Here is a 7549-nt window from a genome sequence, read left to right on the forward strand (position 1 = left end):
TCACAGTCGCTCGTCGACTCGGCGCTTCTGCGTCCTTTATTCCGATAAAACGGCCAATATTTATGTGTTGCGATCGAAAATCAGGAAAGTGTTTCTGTTATTTACAATGAATAAGTGCAATACTCTACAAGAAATATTAAAAGATATGGAAATGTCTTATCTCGAATCTTATTTCTCAAGTAAGTATATTGTATATACTTACTTACATTTCCATATCTTTTAATATTTCTTGTAGAGTATTGCACTTATTCATTGTAAATAACAGAAACACTTTCCCGATTTTCGATTGCAACACATAAATATTGGCCGTTTTGTGCAGATTCTACAAATTCTCTTAGAAGAATAGAATAAGATGTCTTTTAGATCTCACAATATTCTTAAATCAAGAAAATTTTGAACTTGCTACAAATTTTTATCTAAATCCTTCTGAGAAAATAAATGAGATAGCACGAAGATTATTTTAATCTAGATTTTAGAATTTTCTATTCAAGATTAAAATATGCTTCTTTTCAATAATAAATATGATTGTCGCTATAGCGATCTTATTTTATGATAGATTAAAGAGTAAATAGCATTAAGTCCAGAAATCTTTTCTGTGGGTGTATATATATATTATTATTGTTTATATTATATATATATATATAATAACAATAATAATGAACTTTTCACGGTACCAACACGATATTCAAGATAAAACTCTCGGAATACGATACCGACTTTCACATTAAAGCAAAAGGATTTTACTTATTCAAAATATATATTTTATCATAACAATAATAATATAAAAGCAATACATTATTCAGAGTAACCAACATACTCGAGCTAAACCTCAAGGAACAAGTGATGAGCAAACGGGATTTTACAGAGTTTTACAGAGCCACGAGCCATTGACTACGTTTACACGGCCAGATTTACGTCGAAGTTACAACATTGATGTTATAACAACTAACGTTAAATGCCGTGTAAACAGTACTTTACGCCGGAGTTATTAAATCGGTGTAATACATTGTTTATACGGCATTTAACGTTAGTTGTTATAATCATCAATGACAACATTGTAACTTCGACGTAAATCTGGCCGTGTAAACGTAGTCATTGTTACGGTGTAATTAACACCGTGTAATAAATAATTCACTGTGTAAATAATAGAAAACTCATCGACTCTCTTGCATTTATCATTTATACGCTTTTCAATATCGCATATGCTCGCGTCTCTGGATGCGAGCATAAAACGAGCATGCATACGGCAAACGCAAGTGCGATCTCACCGCGGAGCAGCGGCTGACTATCGAACGGGTTTGCTACTTTCAGCCGAGTCTTTAGCCCTCCGTCGCCGGACTACAAAGTACCCTATCTGCTGCAGCAAGAGAAACTATGCCGGTCGGTGCATGCAGACACTCGCTCGAAATTCAAATTTCCGACGCCGGTGCACACGGGCGCCTGTAATTCCGCCTAAAGAGCCATGCTACGGGCTGCCCCAATCCGCCCTCCAATTTGGCTCTCCGAGCGCGCCAAGCGATATAAATTCGACGCGGATTTTAGCGAGTACCTCGCGACGAGAACAATCCCGGAGGACACTTTCTCATTTACGACACAGGTGCGCGCGCGTGTCGGATATTTCGCTAAACCCGAATACGTCGGTTCGACACACGACATTTTCGACATGCCGCGTGTAGCGAATTGCGAGTTTCCGCGCGCGTTACGACAGCCCGACCGGATACAATTAAGTTGTTTACCGCCATCAGACTTTCGAGTCGGTCCAAGTTGCGATTCGCGGGGATGTAATCTATCTGGATAATTCGGTACTGGAGCGTAACATCTACCGTTGCAATCATTGCAATCGTTGAAATCTGCTCGCAGAGCATTCCATCCCATTTAACAAGCAAATGACGTATACATTTTTCACAGGACATCTATTAGGGGTGTGATTTAGTTTTGAGGGTTTTTTTTGCTCAAAAACGCATGTATTTAAATATGATAATGAATGAATACCTTAATCAAAATATTTTCCTTCCTTTTCTATAACTTTTTCCCATCTTTCTGGCAACAGATGGATTCCACCACGATAAAATCACTCTTCTTTTCAGTTGATCCATTCGTCGACGAATTTTCGCGCTTCTTCCAAATTATGAAAGTGTGTATCCTCTAAAGCGTGTTGCATCCACCGGAACAAATAATAATCGCATGGAGAATACGCGGGGTGCGGTAAGACTTCCCATTCAAGCTCTAATAGTGTTCGTTTCACTGATAACGCAACGTCAGGTCGAGCGTTGTCACGAAGAAGAATCACTTTCCGTCGTTTACTCGCAATTGGTGGTCGTCTTTGGTCCAATGCTTGCTTCGACTTGTACAATTGGTGTCGATAACGATCAGCCGTGACAGTCTCGTGCGGATTTAACAGCTCATAGAACACTATCCCACCAAATACAGAGCATTACTTTTGAACCGTGAATATTGCGTCTCGGAGTGGATGTTGATGGTTCGCCTGGATCCACCCATGATTTTCTGCGTTTCGGATTATCAAAATAGATCCACTTTTCATCCCCAGTAACAATCCGAGACAAAAGACTCTTCTTTTTTTGCCTGGCGATCAACGAAATGCAAATGTTCAACCGGTTCGCAATCGCACTTTCCGACAATTGATGTGAAACCCATTTCCCTTCTTTCTGAATTTTTCCCATTTCATGTAAATGTTTGGTAACTGTTGTACGATCAACATTTAATGCTCTGGCAAGTTCTGAAGTGGATTCTGTTGGATTTTCGTGCAATAATGCTTGCAAATCTGCGTTTTCAAGCTTTCTTGGTTGTCCCGAGCGTTCTTTGTCCTTCACATCAGTATCACCACTTTTAAAGCGTCTAAACCAGTATTCACACGTCTTAATTGATGGGGCAGGATCACCATAAGTTTCGACAAGAATTCTATAACCGTCAGCCGCAGTTTTCTTTTGATTAAAAAACAAAAGCAACGCATGTGGAAAATGCTGTTTCGGAAGTTGCATTTTTACGATGATATAAACACGACTGTTATTGCATCTATTGCTATAATGCTACTAAATGTCATGGATAATGTCAAGACTGTAAGAAAGAACAGTTATCGGAAACAGCTATTGGAACAAACTGACACTACAGCCATCTGTTGCAAAACCCTCAAAACTAAATCACACTCCTAATAATATGTAATTGAAAATCACGCTAGCAGTCGCGCACAGTTTGTAAAATTTACCTTTGCCAGTTGAATTCCGATTTTCTAATCTAATTTATTTTAATCGCGGGAGACACGCGCGACATCAACGCGGCGTTAACGTTAACGTTATCGCGTGCATTTCCTCGGAATTTATGTCCGTCACTTTTCGCCATTTAATCCCAAAATACGTGCTCTGCGAGCGCAAAAGATACGTTCCCGGGCAATAATACCACGATGAAGCTCGACGAGAAATTTGTGCCGTCCAATTATAAACCCTATCTTCGCCGAGTCACCCTGTGCGCGCCTCCGCGCCCTCGTAAAGAGCAAACAACTTCTCTAATATACTCAACTGCCGGTTGGCACGCTAGCGTTGCGTCGCTAGCGTTACGAGCCGTGCTGGTACCGCGTCACCCTACGTTACGTACGGCATAATAATGCGGTGCTCGCGATGGCGTGCCCGGAGATCCCGAAATTCGAACGCGCCGCGAGCGGCTGCTCAACCCCCCGCCGCGACCCCCGATAACACGCGGCTATAAATCTGCCGGTACTTTATCGCCGCACGCCGAGAGTTTTACGATCGAGATAAATCCCCCCCCCCCCTCCTCCCTCCCGCGCTCACCCCTGCTTGATTCTCGCTGCACGAAGAAAGCTCGAAGGATGAAATAGTCAATGAATGTCGGGCTGTCAATGTTAAATGGCGAACCGAACGGCGTGTGATAATTATAGCTCGTCGCTCGTCACGCGTCAATCGATTTGCAACGGGTGCAAGAACAATAATAAAACGATAAAAGTTTGCATTGCAGGATTTGTGTAAGATGTATTCTCTTTTAGCAAGATTAATCTTTAATCTTAACGTTATTATTAACGCTATTCGATTTTATCTATGAACTATATAGTTCATAATGCATTATATATATTAATATAGTATTTGATTTTATCATTGTACTATTTCCTTGTACGTTGTATTTCCGATTTCATGCGAATGAAACGCACCCGCTGGGACTTTAAATACGTAACGGGGTTTCTCCGCGAGGCTAATGTCTCCCGGTTAAATTGAATCCTGACGGTTTCGCAGACGCCTGTTCTCGTTCTTGCCTTAATCACTCACGATTCAGATTCGAGAATCTAATTTATTTGGACAATTGGTGCGAGACGTTCGCAACCAAATGCACTGAATAATTCGCGAGTGCTAACATCGCGGCGGAGGTGTACTCACCGTACATCTGCTGAATCCCGTGTCGGTCGTCCTCTGGTAGCTCATAGTTGGGGCTCAGGCCCTGGTACCAAGGGTACATGAGAGCACCCTGGACCGAGCTGTGCGCCAGTCCCAGGGAGTGACCGAATTCATGAGCAGCCACCGCGAACAGGCTGGTGCCTGGAAGAAGCACAGAAAAATATTCAAAATTCGCACGAGGGTCTTATCTGTATGCCACATCCGCTAAACCGTCGCGTTTATGTCAGCCGTAACATTTGCGAGCATTCGTGTATATGCGTGTGTTTGCGTGAGCACACCCCCGGAATGCGAGACAAGGGTGGCATACGGATTCGCCGAGTTCTACCTTTTCCATTTTTATACATTGCGCTTCGCGGTGAATATTTCGCAGAGACAGAAACGCGACGTCGCGTACGCTTAGTAGATCAGTCGACTGCACAAAGCGATGTTTCAAGAATTTATGTTCACCGGAAGATACATCGAGGATACGTTGAGAATCAGGAGAGAGGAATAATGGTTCCTTAACGACAGCACTTTGAATTTGAAGCGTGACTTCAAAACGCATTCCTTGTGTAAACCGATAATTTATCTTCTTTCGATATTTCGATTTTCCATTGGAAGATTGGAAGATTGGAAAATGTCACGCATTTCTTCTGGAAACGTGGGTCTTCATGAAATTGCTTAAATTAATGTGACCGACTTACATTTTTCTTTTTTATTTTTTTTATTTTTCTATACATTCTTCAGTTTTTTCGCGTTCTCCATTCGTTGAAAATACACGATTTCTAGTCAACGTCGCATTTCTGTCGCATTTCTGTCGATTGTCCCGAGAGATAACATGTCACAGTGAAGAAAAGCGCGTCGCTTTTCCACGTTTGCGTGCCAAGTTTTCCGAGCAACTGCATCAAGAATTGCAGTCACTGCGAAATCTCCGTCTTTCGTTTCGTTTGTTTCATCTCGATTAGGTTTCGGTCCGCATCGAGCAAGTATCTCTCCAAATATAGCTTGTAATCGTGAAACGATCGTCGATTGTCGATTGATCGAGGATTGTCACCAACGCCGGAAAGATAGTATCGCGAATGGTTACTTGCATTACCGGAAAAACTTGCCCATATAAAAATTTCATGATTCTTATAAGAAAATTATTTTCCCTATATTTTCGATTATCCTAAAATAATCAATAATTAAAAATTTGTCGTACATTGGCTACAAATCCTCTCTCTTCATTTTTGATGAGTATGATCCAAGTACATCTTCCATATATATATATATAACATGTAATAATATTAGGTCGTTAATTAAATAAGTGTCTGAATAGCAAAATGTTTTGGAGAATTTTATTATTTGTTTTCAAAGGTTGCCTATCCTGCTATAAAATTAATATACACAAACTATTTGCAGTTGTGCTGTTATAAATATATGTTTAGTGTGGCTCATCGTCATTTAGATTATTTAACGACCCGGATTATTTATTTTATCATAAAGCGAATAAATCTGAAGAATATCCCAAAAATTTTATAACGATATTCTATTTTCCCGGAGACAAGTCGTCTTTCATATTCTTCATAAGGTTTTAATAAAAATATTATTTTCAGGATAGCCTGTATCCGTATCATACATCATATTCTGAAAAGCAATCCAAATTTTACAGGCGATAAAACGATAAGTATGAAATACGTAAAATGGAATACAGTCATTACTCGATATTCACGAGCGTTTGTTGTAGCACGTCGTGCGAATTTATGAAACGTGTAACTATAAAGCCGGCCAAAAGTCGTTGGAAAACTGTGCGCGTTTACCATTTATGACCGATCTGGCCACGTTATTCTCGCTTCAAGCTTCTCCATGAAGCGCCGAGATATTGTTAGCCAACGAATGCGCAATATACCGTAACGAGGAAACTTCCGCTATATTCTGGCGAGAGACACGGTTCTTCTTGGCTTGACTGTATTTATCATTTGCCTCGTAAGTTTAACGAATGGAGACGTGACCGAGAGCAAGGCGCCAAGACTTGGGTCACGCGTGCTTTCGACACGTGTGCGAGAAATTATTTAACGCTTTACATTACGCTAAAGTCTCTTGCATTACATTAAAGTGCCAAAGTCCGACCGCAAGCGATTGCGAGTTGGGGGTGTAAAAGAGAGTATAAATATCTTTGTACACTTTTATGGAACGTACAGAAGAGAGATACACGTACGGTTCTGTATGCGGCTTTTGAAAAAATGAAATTCTATTGGATTTTTATTTAATTTCTGTGAGAGCAGACTGCTGCGTTTCTAATTGTTCTGCATGTGTTCTAGACGAGAGATGGATTTTTTTCAGGAACTTGCCTTTTGGCCTAATTGCGAGTCCTCGAGCGGCACGCGGTCACTCAAAAGCCATTAGCCTAAATGACCATCATGGATAGAGCGTCGCGCTACACGCGGACGCTTAATAATTCTCGTTAGGCAAACGCCATTAATGGCAAAGCGGTCCTCGCTTTAAATTAACCCCTTTATAGCTGACTAGCCACGAGGAGGGCGCACACGTCCCGGACAGAGAACAAATGTGACCGATTTGCGAGCGGCGTCCGGCCGCAGTTACGTCAGTTATGAATCGCTAATACCGCGTCATGGGCGACACCGGTTCCCCGGGGGCCACGAGATTTCCATCGTCCTGTTTTCGCAAATAGTGACTGCGGGATACAACGGCTCGCGAATCATGTCATCTAACCAATTTGGAGGTTCCCGCGGGAACCTTGCCGCTTTGTTCTCAATTGGACCGGAGAGTATAAACGTTATATTAATACCTTTGACTTTGATTGATTTCAGATTCTTTTAAATATATCCTTTATATCATCATGCGGTTTCTCGCGCGATGTTTTTATTTTTATCTTGTAATTTTCCTGCCTGGTGATTACGGAGCAAATGGGGAATGCGCGGGCTTTTCAGAATTTTTTCCGGAATTCCTAGAAGCAAACCGCAGATAAAAAGACGAGTAGAGGTAGCAAAAGGAATGGCATGCAAAAAGCGAAGATCGCGAGGATTTTAATTTATTTAACCGAAACGCGCGTGCTCTCTTCCGGATTTTAATTCCTTTTGCGCGGATATCCACTTCATGCTGCAGTCGGTGAATAAATTAAAAGATTTCGTTGAGAAGGAACTGGGAATTAT

The sequence above is a fragment of the Ooceraea biroi genome, chromosome 10, assembly GCF_003672135.1.
Source record: "Ooceraea biroi isolate clonal line C1 chromosome 10, Obir_v5.4, whole genome shotgun sequence".
Taxonomy (NCBI): domain Eukaryota; kingdom Metazoa; phylum Arthropoda; class Insecta; order Hymenoptera; family Formicidae; genus Ooceraea; species Ooceraea biroi.